We start from the raw sequence: 12918 nt of genomic DNA on the forward strand, positions 1-12918 counted from the left end.
GCACATAACAGAGAAACAACCTCTGTGCCAGGGAGCTCCTACCTAGACCTGCGAGGACACAGCAGGGAGCAGAGCCAGCAAATTACTGTCTGTAACACTTGGTGGAGGAGGGATTGGGAGTGAAATACAGGCTCTGCTGCCCCTGAAATCAGGGAGGATGCCCCCACGCTGTGTGTGCAGCCATGGCCGTACCCAGGCAGCTCTCGGTTCTGCTCAGACTATTCTGTGTCTGGACGGAGGGTGTGGAAGAGCCCTTCCTGAAATATGTTTGTGTGTACGACCGTACTCATAGTCAGAAAACATTTCTTACTGCTGGAATGAAACAATGCTTATGGCAGTGCAGACTGGAATAGCAAAAGCTCCCGTGGAAAGCTGCGGTTGCTGTGACAGGCATATATCAAAGCATTTTTAAAATTTTCTGTTATGGGAAGATACAATTTCTAATGAAACAGTTCAGTCCTCTCAGAGATAATGGTAGACACAAGATACATATTTTCAGTATAATTTTGAAATTATGAAAATAAATTACTATTTCCATTCTGAATTTATTTTTTAAATTATCTTTCCTTTTTTTAAGTAAATGAAATTTTAAAAGTCAAATTACATGGCTTATGAAAATAATGACAGCAAATTAGCTATCGTGACGTTTCTGTTCAAATTAGTTTCTATATTGCTTTATGGAACAAAAAAAAAAATGCAAAATGACATTTTAAGTCTCAACTAAACTAAAATTGGCACTTTGTTTTGAAATATTGATTGAAATATTTCCTCCAAACCCTAAATTATGTTGTGGTTTTCACTGCTCACTCTCAAAGGAGATTAAGCAGCACTAAACCATGTACATGCACAAGAAAACAAAGTACAAAACCGTTACATGAATTGCTGAAGTTGCAGAGCACTTCCACAGGCTGACAGAATGATGCCTTTGAACTCCCCATCCCAGACTTTCCCCACTGGACCACAACTCTCCTGTACAGTGTACTTAAAAACACATCATGTAGCATATTGGATTTTATTAACCTGTTACAGAGTCCCTCCACGTCTCCCTTCTGCCTGTTCTGTAGTCTGCAGCAGTGCCATTCACACCTATTGTTTTTTCTCATGTTTGCCCTCTTTATTGGTTGGTGTAAAGTATACCAGAAAAGCATTGTAAAGCAAGGCGGTAAGTGGCGGGCCACTATTTTATACAGTGTTTGCAGGAGAGACAGAGCTTTTTTTCTTTATAGAAAAATAAATCCTCTTTAGACAGCCAGTAGCCACTTGGGTGAGTCTTTCTTATGAATACTGCAAGGATGAATACCCAAGGATTTCTGGTTTAAAAGTGGTATCTCTAAACACACCGACTACTTTCTAATACACATCCAGGCGCTCTATCCATAGACAATTAATTGACATAGCAAACTGAGGACAAGAACAAATAACTGCTTTCCTGGGAGTTTTGCTGTTGGTCACAGCCGGGGTGGTTACAACAGCTGGAGGGCTCTGCTTGCGGCTGGGATACTTTCAGATCCTTCCTGCACCTGGCAAATAGGCTGATGGGGCTCTTTGCTCTGATAGTGAATTACCTGCTTGACCTCATCTTTCTGGGGGCTCGGGGTCTTGCACATGTACAGTTAATGGAAAAAAAAAAAAAAAAAAAAAAAAAAAAAAAAAAAAAAAAAAAGAGGGAGAGGGGATTGCGAAATTCCGTAAACCGTCATGAAAAAAATAATTAACATTTGCACAATTTCACAAATATCTTCCATTTTCTGTCTCCTTTTTAATTGATCATTGTTTTCCTTTTCACCTTTTTCCCATTTAAAGTGGAGAGGAAGTGATAGAGGCTGCAGAGGAGTGAAAATGGAAGGAAAAATAAAACCTTGAACTTCTTTCACCCTCCGCCCCAGCTTTTGGTTTTCATGATTTTTTTTTTTTTTTTAAGAAAAGGTAATTTTATACCAAAAAAAATGTTGCAAAAAAGCATTGTGTTGAACTTCAAAGCAAATTTATAATACTGTGTTACTCTGGAAGACAATTTGAATACCAGTGGGCTCACTCAACTTCAAGTAACTGTATGTACACAGGCAGCACAAAGGCTGGGATCAAATAATTGAGGCTGTTCACAATAAAAAATAATGCCATCAGCTGTATCCCACCCAGAATTGTTGGTCTAATTACTTCCCTGGGGTGCCCTTACAGACAATACTTTCCCATTTGCAACTCTCTTTGACCCTCTTTGATTTCCTGTTTGCTCAGTTCAATTTTACTCTCTAACCACTTCTGAGTTCACAGTAAGTTGTGGTTACTCATAAAATGTCACTCAAGCAATCTTGGGTGGAAAGGTTAATGCAAATAAGGCTCTCACTGCTCCTATAGACTCTCTCCTTCACCAGCAGACAGAGATTTCCTCTCCCTCCGGAGCACTTCTCTGCAAAATAATTACCTCATGCAGATGAAACATGCTGAGACTGAGTTATTCCTCAGTTTCATCAGCAGGTGACAGAGGAATCACTGATGCTCCAAGATGGGAAGGGCCAGGAGCTGCCCTCTGCTCCCCAGTGACACTCAGGACGGGGGTTCCACAGCCTCGCGTTTTGCTGTTCCCACCAGTGCAAGTGGGAAGGGTCTCTCATTTGGCCAGGTCCTGGCCCCATTTTGTGTCTGGCGTGGGGGCCTGAGAGCAATGAGGAGCAGAGCTCAGGAGCACAAAGCTCTCGGTGGTTTCTCCACTGTCACAGCAATTCCACCCTCCGTGCGTGAGGCAGTTTTCTGCCTCAGCACCCACCCTGCAGCCCCGGCACTGGCACAGCCTGCCAGGCTGGAGGGTCCCCATGGATTTACCTTCCTGAACTCAAGCATTCTGAGTTTGATGCACATCGTCATAGAGCGTATGAGAGGGGCGAAGTGAACGTGGGAGGTTGTTCTTTCCCTGTACAGAACTCTTACCGATTTCATCCCTGGTACCCAGAGCTCTTCCGACAGGCTGAGAATTGTAGAAAGCCGCTCCCTAGAGAGCTGGCAGGGCGTACGGATGTCGTGCAGACTGACAGTGAGGTGACGGGTGGGTGAGGGTGTTTGCACACAGCAGGCGCGGAAGGCAGGGCTGGCCAAAGGGCTCCACAGTCCCCTCCCAGGCTCTGAAACGAGATGGCTGGAGCAGGGAGAGTGGTGGGGAGAGGGCTCTGCCCTCCCGCTGTGCCCCCCAGGGCTGCTCACAGGGCACTGCTGCCCCTCCGCCACACACCCCCTCAGCTCCTGAGCTCTAATGGGGGCCCTAAAGCTCCCCTCATGATACCATTCACCTCACAGTCTCGAGTGAAGGCCACCTGGCACATCAAAATTACTTCAGAGTTCACATACTCCTTCCTTGCTGGAATAATTTTTTCCCTTCTGTCTTCTTTCTTTCCCAGTTGGCTTAAATAAAAGCCATCTGGGGCAATAAAGCAGCTATAGCATTAGCACTCAGTTTGCAAAGTGCAGGAAAAACATTCAACATATCCAAACAGTTACTAATAGGACGTGTTCTACTTTTTCTCCTCTTACTCACTGGAAGCAAGCAAGCCTGGGTGGAGGAAATCTCCTTCTTATTCAGGAAATAATAATAATCTGCATTATCTCTAAACCAAGGCTTTGACCCTAAAGGATTCCAAAGTACCTACCTAACTGTATGGCATATACTTCATTTATCTGCCTAGTAAAGGACCATCATGGCACACCGAGGTGTGTTCACATACGTTAGCGCGGTAGTTTTGCGCTTGAAAATGCCAGCAAAACACCTGCATATAAATCTGTGAACTAAATATATAAATTTTCAGTCATGCAAAAGCACATTCTGTAATTCCTATATAAAAAGCAGTGCATTGTAACAGTTTTATTATAATGGTAACTTGAGGATGCTTCTTGTTTATGGGATGCAATAACCATATCATAGACAAAATAAATTCTAAAAGACGGTGTTGGAATATTCAGCACTGAAGTTTATTAGCTGAGCATAGAGTTATTACCAAGTCAGCCAGAAACACCCCCATCTTGCGGTTGTTATTATGATGATGATGCTTTTAATTAAATATTAGCATATTAAAGGAAAAAATATTCAGGAAAACCTTTCAAAAGACAGGTGTAGAAAGGTGCATGAAGACAGACACTATTTTGCTCCTTCCTTTTCTTTTGCCACCAACTATCCCTATTTCACCCATGCTGTAAATTAACTGGCATTCCACAGTCTCCTCTCCTTCCTTCCAAGGAACAAATCCATGTCTGTAAGATAACAGTCGGTCTTGGTGGACTGAAACGGGACTGTCTCCCAGCACAAACACCCGTGTAACGCTGACAGCAATTCTGCCTGAAGTAGCTAATAACTTGCCGATTGTAAAACTATGTGTTGGAGAGACATTTGGATCGTTATTAGAAAGAGATATTTCCCTTTGACTTTGCATACCAATCTCTCTCACAATCTCCATAAACATGAGAGTTTATATGATATAACACAGACTGCCGTTTATTTACCAGCAGTGGAAACGGGGCAGTATACAGCACTACAACATACTAACATTTCTCAGAATATCAGCTATATATCTACAGGCTGCAAGACAGAAACATTTCAGACCAGCAGTTAAATATGAAACTGCAGAAGGGCCCTGAACTAATTTAAGTGTTCAGCTCAGAACATGGTGGAGTAATACGGCTTTTCAGAGAGGGGTCATTTCGTGGTGTCTGGCAGGAGGGGCCTCTGGGGTGTTTCAGGCTTGTCTGACTACAATCTGGAGCCATGGAGAAAATATTCAGTCATTTATTTTTACTGCAGAATAATGCTGCAGTTCTGCTTTGACTCGGGCCAGGCTGGCTGCATAATGCAGACGCTCTCAGGAGATATCTTCCCCCCTGCTCATACCCCAGGTTCTTGCTTTGACTTCTTAAGCACAATAATCTGATCCTGGTTTTTACAGCACTACCTCAGAATTTGTTGGCTGTGTTCTAGTTCAGCAATTTTATAGAAAAAGGAGACTGTTACAGATACTTTGTTCAAGTCCTGCTTCATCTGATCAAGAGACTTTCACAAGTGCCTTCTCCAACAAGCCAGATAATTCACATGACTCCAAGTGAGATGGTCCAACACCCACGGATAAAAATGAAAGCTGTAATTTCAGATTTTTTACCTATTTATAACCAATAACTCAATTTGCTGGTTCCATTCTCCCTTCTAAATTGAACAATCTTAATTTACTTTGCCTTTTACACCATCTTTCCCCATAATAATGGCATTCAGAAATTCTGTTTCTTATTCTCATATTCTGAGTTTTAGAGGTGGTACATTTTACTTTGAAGAGTCATGCTAACACAACATAATAAAATACAACATTATTAAGTCTCTGACAGCAAACACTGTTGGAGATAAGACTGGGAAATGTAGATTGATTGCTCTGAATTCTTATACTCTCATGGCAATATTATTTTATGGAAATGAAAGAGCAGTGATCTTCCTGAAACAAACTGCTTTGATAATGCTTCATCCAAAACTTCCCAATGCCTGTTTTCCTATGATACACCACTTCCCTCTCATTGAACGCGAAGACCTCAGTAGGATGCGGGCTCTGTGCTGATGCACAGTCAGCCTCTCACTCACCAAGTCAGCCCTGCTACTGCCCACAAAGCCCAGAGATTGCTAAGAAGCCTCCCTTTCACATATATATCAGGGCTTTCTACTTTTACATCCAAAAGATCAAAGCCCGAGCCTGAATTGCAGCTGGCAAGGGCACAACGTGTGGAGGAAAGGAAGAGCTCTCTCCACTCTGAGGACTGTCAGTCAGGGAGATTTATCTTCCACCTGATACGTCCCTATCAGTCTGTCATCTCAGATCGATTCACAGCTTCATCAAACATCACAGCTCATCATTAAGCAAGGCTATAAAATCAGGTAGATGAACGGCACTGAGGCCATAGCCTGCCAGGCAATGCTGCTCTGGTTTTCTCAAAATGCCCTGGCCTCCTTTCTCCCTTTTGCCTGCTTAAATATTCCTGAAAGATGTTCATATGGCTCTTAAGCAGTGATGCCTGTGAGCTAAGGAGCCTCTATCCCCTATGGAGATATTAGCAAGAAACTAATTTCATCAGGTGAATATACAGGGTCCAACATGGTTGCTTTGAAGACCAAGTCTGAAAGTTTAAGGAAATTACATGTGATTCCTCAAGAGAGTGATTTCAGTTTCTAAAACTCTGGACAATTTGATTTGCGTGTCCCTTTCACATCTCTCTACTCTCCCACAGAAAAGCTGTGGGAGTGAAATACCTGCTTCCCTGCTCAGACCTTTGAAAACACCTGTCCCTCCTTGGTTGCCAGCAGGGTAAGTCATGCCAGAGATGCCAGAGGTCTTTCAGCTGCAGGAGCCCACTGGAAATCCTTGGAGTAAGTCAGCTATGATGGGCACTTCTATGTGAACTTAAACTTTCTTGCCACTGTTCTCCTACTTGAGCAATGAGGCTGAAAGTGTTGAAGTGAGGATTAATTAGTACTTGTAACATGTCAGAAGACAGAGTAGGTTCAGATATCCTGGCTACCTGAGCATAAGATCAACTTGCATTTCACTTTAATCTCTTCAACTATCCAACTCCAGAGGTTGGTCTCAGAATAATGTAACACAAAACTCAACACTAAGGTAAATCTAAACAAGTTGGAGAATTCTGAGGCTATCCCATGAACTTCGGAGTACCTGAAAGGACTTGCCAGAAATTATTTATGATGGTTATACTTTGATTCTTTTCACACATTTTTTTACTGCAGGCCTACAGTGAGTGGTGAAAACACCATCACAAACTGCAAAGTCCTGCTATGCCCCTCTCTGCACACCCTTCATGGACCCTGCAGAGAAGTTCTCTTTGAAGCCCAAGGTCAGCATGCCCTTCTGACTCTGCCAGTCTGTTTTCAAGGCTTTTTAGCAAAACCAGTAAAAAAAGCCTGAGGTTCTACTCCTTTCAAGAGCAGTTTCTTGTTCAGGCTAACCCTGTGAGGCTGAAAAGCGTGATCATGAAACCTCAGAAGTTTTTTAATCCCGTGGTGGTCAAGTTAATAAAAAGGAGCTGAGGCAGAAAGTAGGATGGAACAGAAGAATCCCAGAGTCCAGTGGTTGATGGACTAGAGCAAAACAATGCCACATAAAGTCGATACAGTACATACATATAACATACTTGCTCTGTTAAAAATACATATTTAATCTTACCTATTGCTCCAGCAAGTATAGACCTATCACCAAGATGTAGTAGCAATAAATAAACCAGCGATTTCTACAACATTTGAACAATCTTCATCTTCTTTGCTCATCCACATAATGGAGATAATTTCATTTACCTGACAGTTGTTTGGGGAGGAGGAGAGCAAGCTGCAGGCAGAACAAGGATGATTCAGAAATTTTTAGGCCTTGAGAAATCAGTCCTATGTTAGCACTGAGCAGCAGCAAGGAAAGGAATTCATACAAGGATGATGGGTCACTGACTTTTGCTTCAAAGATTTTAGAAGCAGCAACAACAACAACGATAAAAAATAGCCTGAGGTTCTGATCTTTCTGAAACAAGAGAATTCAGTTCTGGCTCACGCTGAGCTGCGATTTCATTTTGTCATACAACTGTGATTTAATAGAACATTGGCTTGGGCACAGATCTAGGACCTCCTTGACCTGTTAACAGAGGGTTCTGTGCGTGAGCACAAAGTGTGAGCAGGACAGAGGAGTGCCACGGGCCGTTTTCTGCGCTACGGAGGCTGTGCTTGGCTAGCCACCGACTGAGCAGCAGGAACTGGGCTTGTGGCTCAACATCCCCGGCTCTGTTCTTCACCTGTCTTCACCCCACCCTGACAAGCAGCAGCAGGAGCAGTAGCTGATACCAATTCTTTGTTTGGCTTGCAAATGCATGAAACAAAGCAGCCTTGCTCAAAGAGGTGGAAGGCAGAGAGATAAACCTCACAGCCGGTGCTGACAAGTAGCCATGTGTACACGAAACTGGAAGCTGACATAAAGCGTGTCATCTCCTGGGTGAGAAAATATATCTGTTCTTATTTCTAAGTCAGTGGATCTAATAACGTTGTTGCTGTTATTTATCTTGTAAACATCTTCTTAAATCTAGCACTGTCAGCTACCATTATTTTCTTACAAGTCTCCTGATAATGATACATATCATCATTCCTCAGTTCCTCATTTCTCCGTGTACATGGAAGCCTCAGCCTTCCTTTATAAAAGACAAGCTTCTCACAGCCCACCCAGATCAGCAGAAAAATTTATACAGGTGACCAGACACAAGGAGAAGGTGAAGAAGAAAAATGTCAAACTACCACTGAAAAAAACAGATAAAAGAAAAATTAAGCTCATGATTTGTTAAAGCCAATTTTAGGATTTTTGAAGTCATGAATTTTGGATGCATTCAGCTGGTAGAGCTGCACATCCAGCTTATTACATCTCTTACCAGTAAGGGGAGGAGAGGCCGCTGCAGAGCGGGGCTGAAGGTATTTCTCTCCTGCTACGGCGCGAAGCTGGGCTGGCTTCACACAGGGTGACCCCACTCCTGGGGGCTTGGACCAGCAGTCCAAAATCACAGCAGCAGCAGAGCTCTCTGATTAATAGCTCAGGAGTGCTGTTTTCTCAGTGCTTTTGGACACTACACCCTGCTGATGAACAAACTATCTTGAGTTTTAAACACCATTTTGCTCAAGTTGGAGGGCTTTTTTGTGGAGATGAGTCTAAAACTAGAGCTATTAATTAAGAAAAACCATCAGTGAATGCAACAGTAATACCAACATTCTTCCTAGTCCCCAAGGATATCATTTGAAGAACACCATCCAAGGCAGTGGCAGAAGGTCTGAATAATCAGAAGCGATTGCTCATCTACCATTTAATCACCTAAAATTATCTCAAAGAGGACCATAGTCAAGCACCAAAAAGATTCTCTACTAATTCTTGGAAGAGCTGGGATGAAAGATAGCAGAATGGAATTTGTCACCCTGTGAGCCAAGAAGTGTGTTATGAATGAATGGCAGGCTGTCCAGAGCTCAACCACTTGTCTCCAGCAAAGAGGAAGAAACAGAGCAGGAAGCTCTTGTTAATCTATATATTAGCTACTGAGCCACATGCTTCAGCCAATGTGGCACTGGCACTTGGCTGGCCATCAAATAAATTCAACATTTAGAAAGGATTTTTTCCTGATGGATGCATTCCTGAGAACGGATCACCATAAAAGAGAAAAATAGACTGGCTATGCCCCGGTAGCAACAACCTGTGAAGTCATTATCATCAGCTCCCCCTTGTGAATTAGGATTCTGTGTCTGTGCAATGCACTTTCTGAAGTCATTTATCAGCACGTAAATTTATGGACTCTGAAAAAGCTGTCTTGGTCATTGTTTTCTCCTCTAGTTTACTAGAAATACCTCTATTTAGATTTTGTCAAGATTACTGCTCCTCTATGTCATTGCTGAGTGGGAAAAGACGTCCGGCCTCCCAGCAGTGCAATTGAATACTCGTGGCAAGAGGATGAAATCCAAGCAGACAGTGGCTTTCAGAGACTTGCTGCTTTTCTCCCAGAGGTGCCCAGAAGAATCCATTCCCATCACTGTATCAGTTTCCAAGATGGAGAAGTTCTTGTAGGCTACACACCTTCACAGAAGGTTCACCCTCGCACTGCCGGGCATTTCCACGGCTCCTTTTCTAAATGCCTGGAACAGTTTAAGATCGGAGTGCAGTCACCACTGAACCCATCGACGCATTCCTGGATGAACAATGGCCCCTTCTGAAACACACTGTCATTTAACTTTTACATCTGGACAGAGAGTCTCTGCGGTCTTTTGAATTCCTTAGAACAGGGGGTACCAGAAGTCTAACAAAGCCAGACTGCCCCAGGCTCTCCACTGGCACACATCCACAGGCTGGCTCAGCTCTGATTTACCTCAGCAGAGTCTGGCCTGATGTTCACTCCCAAATTGGTTTTATCTATATTTGAACAGCTCTATTGACAACAGCGGTTCCAGCAAGGGCCTAAATGGTGTGAATCAGGATAGAAACAACGGGGAACATAAGGGTGATGAAAAACAATGTTTATGAAACACAAATGCAGAAAAACAATAGGAAAATGAACATTATTTTGAAACTCCAGCAAGAATGCACTACAGTAAGCTGTTTTTCTTCCTGAATATTGAAGGGAAGGAGCTGATATAAGAGGAAATAATCTAGCTCCCCCAACAGCATGAATAAAATCCCATATGTACAATGTGTGCTTTCTACAGATGGCAGCATGTGGAAAGATCAGAGAGTTAATGAACAAAAATATCACCGTAAAATAACCTGATGCTCTGTGTACTTCCCAGCTCCACGTACCTCTCAGCTCTTTTTTCTCATGTTTTCACCGCTGAACTCCAGCACAGAGCACAGTGTGAAGCCAGTGTACCTGTTACAAGTGTACCTTGTCCCCTCTGTGGGTTTACACTCTCTCTCAAGTTTAGGTTCAACTCTGCTCTGAAGCTCAGACTGCACATCATCATAAGACAGACTCTCAGGAATATATGAATTGGCTTAGCACAACCTCCAAAGCCATTTGACATGGGAGGAGGAGAATGTGGCTGGTACCTTCCCATGAACACAAGCGGTCACTGCTGTGACTGGAGTGGGTCTACTCTGGATGAAGCCCACAGCCCCTTCCACTGACAGCTACCTGTGAAGAGCCTGACCTAACAGAGCTGGCTAAACTGAAGGTGTTTATAACTGAGCTGGTGTCCCAAGCTTCCTCCTGCACTCAGTGGAAGGACACAGACATATCCAACAGGACATTCATCTCATCCTATGACAGGTACCTAAGGCAGGTCAGATGAAAGCTTTTGACAATGTCTCAGATGACATCCTTGTCTCTAAACGGGAGACACATGGATTTGACAGATGGACCACTCAATATATAAGGAACTGTCTGGATGGTCACACTCAAAAGAGTTGTGGTCAATGTCTTGATGTCCAAGTGGAGAGCTGTGTTGAGTGCTGTTCCTCGGGGGTTGGGGTTGGCTCTGGAGCTGTTTCACAGCTTTGTCAGCAACACGGACAGTGGGATCAAGCACCCTCAGCCCGTTTGCTGACACCACCGAGCTGTGTGGTGTGGTCACCCGCTGGAGGGAAGGGATGTCATCCCGAGGGACTGGACAGGCTTGGAGGTGGGATGTGCCAACCTCATGGAGTTCAGCAAGGCCAAGGGCAAGGTCCTGCCCATGGGTCGGGGCAATCCCCAGCACAGACACAGGCTGGGTGCTGAGTGGACTGAAAGCAGCCCCAAGGAGAAGGACCTGGGGGTGTTGGTGAGTGGAAAACTGCCAGTGAGGCAGCACCGTGCGCTGGCAGCCCAGAAAGCCAGCGGTGTGCTGGGCTGCACCCAGAGCAGGGTGGGCAGCAGGGCGAGGGGGGGATTCTCCCCCTCTGCTCCGCTCTCGGGAGACCCCCCTGCAGGGCTGGGTCCAGCTCTGGGGGCACCAAGAGCAGAAGGACACGGACCTGCTGGAGCGGGGCCAGAAGAGGCCACGGAGATGCTCAGGGGGCTGGAGCCCCCCCTGTGAGGACAGCCTGGGGGAGTTGGGGGGTTCGGCTGGAGAAGAGATGGCTCTGGGGAGATTTTAGAGCGGCCCCCCAGGGCTGAAAGGGGCTGCAGGAAAGGGGGGAGGGAGTCGTCATCAGGGGTGCAGGGACAGGATGAGGAGCAATGATTTAAACTGACAGAGGGGAGATTTAGATTAGACACAAGGCAGAAATTCTTCCCTGTGAGTGTGTTGAGGCCCTGGCCCAGGTTGCCCAGAGAAGCTGTGGCTGCCCCCTCCCTGGAAGGGTTCAGGGCCAGGTTGGACGGGGCTTTGGGCAACCTGGGCTAGTGGAAGGTGGCCCTGCCCGGGGCAGGGGGGTTGGAACTAGATGATCTTTAAGGTCCCTTCCTATCCATACCGTTCTATGATTCTATTCTATGAATTACCCCTGGAGGTGCCTGTTTCTCCCCACGGGCAGTAATGCAGAGGTGTCCAATTTGGAATCAAGCAACCAGCTCTTTGTCATCAAAGATTTCATTAGAAAAATCTCATCTTTGAGTCCAAGGTGCAGCTAATAGCTGCAAGGGGGAGGGTAAATGACTAAGGAGGCTGACTAAGCCTGTTCTTTACTCTCATTGCCAACAAAGATCTGTTGGCTCCTTTCAGCATCTCATCACCAGCTTCCCTGGGATTAAGGCAGCCTCGGCTTTGTGCCGGAGAAATGGTCCCCTCACTGAACAGGAATTGGTTGGATTTGAGAGACACGGTCAAACAGAGGGGTTGGAGGGAAATCATTAGATCAAAAGAAAAGCCAGCAAAAAAATCACAGCAAAGGCTGAATTTGAACTAAATCTCCTTTATGGAGATTGGAACCATCTTGATTTATGAAGCAAAGAAGCAAACCTTTACGGCATGGGTCCTAGTGCTGAGTTTCCCTTTCTGTGCTATCTTTCTGTCAAAAGACAGGGTTACAACTCCCCCCATTCTTGCACAGTCTTTCTTAGGACTCTACTACGACTCCTTTTCATGATCCTACATATTAACTCATGAATCTGCAGGGCTGTGAAATAGTGCCTGAGCTATTCTTTCCCCTCTCTTCACAAACAGCAGTTCAAGAGAATTGCAGAGTCAACAGTTTTATGGTACTGACAGGTATTTGCTTTGGCTTGCCAGTTTTATCTGTAAGGCTATAAAGCTGGCACTAGAAATGGATCATGTTGCTGTAGGGCTCTCCTGCTGGCAACCAATAGGTGGAGAACCTGGAAAGAAAATGGTGCCATTCATTACAAGGTGGAGGTGCTCTGGCATGGCTTAGGGCATAAAAAGGATCAAAGATAAGTTTGTTTCTAGGGGACAAAAAGAAGCACCTTGCGAGTCCTGGGTCTGAAAGCACTGCTGGGTTTTACTCCAAA

The sequence above is a fragment of the Athene cunicularia genome (genome assembly GCF_003259725.1).
Source record: "Athene cunicularia isolate RWA chromosome 23 unlocalized genomic scaffold, athCun1 chr23_part1, whole genome shotgun sequence".
Taxonomy (NCBI): Eukaryota; Metazoa; Chordata; class Aves; order Strigiformes; family Strigidae; genus Athene; species Athene cunicularia.